Below are 413 nucleotides of genomic sequence, written 5' to 3' on the forward strand. Positions count from 1 at the left end.
CGGAAAGAGAGGGATTCGAACCCTCGGTAAACAAAAGTCTACATAGCAGTTCCAATGCTACGCCTTGAACCACTCGGCCATCTCTCCTACATAATTATTATGGCCGATAACCCGAGCGAATAGCGAGTTATTCATATTAGATTGTTCGAGAGGTACGAACAATATCAATTCTAACTAGAAAACTAGCTATAAAAATAGAAAACTTTTCATCACTTTTTTCAGCACTTTTTCTTTAGCCTCCCGACTCGAAGAAATTTTTTTGTGAGGGGGCTGTTAAAAATAAATAATATAATACGATAAACATATACCATATATATCTATTCATGTTTGCGAAAAAGGCACTCCCATCTTTTTTCTGATATTTCTACCGGACTGGATTAAATCAATGAATTGAAACGAATCAAATCAATCGA

General features: G+C 35.6%; 1 non-coding gene across 1 annotated transcript; it reads right to left on the reverse strand.

Moving 5' to 3' along the window:
• On the reverse strand, positions 1–87 carry TRNAS-GGA (transfer RNA serine (anticodon GGA)). Its single transcript has one exon. It is a non-coding gene; the product is annotated as a tRNA-Ser (tRNA).
• Positions 88–413: the final 326 nt, after the last annotated feature.

This window comes from Durio zibethinus, unplaced genomic scaffold, assembly GCF_047325235.1.
Source record: "Durio zibethinus cultivar Kanyao isolate XHJ-2024 unplaced genomic scaffold, ASM4732523v1 HiC_scaffold_160, whole genome shotgun sequence".
NCBI classification, from domain to species: Eukaryota; Viridiplantae; Streptophyta; class Magnoliopsida; order Malvales; family Malvaceae; genus Durio; species Durio zibethinus.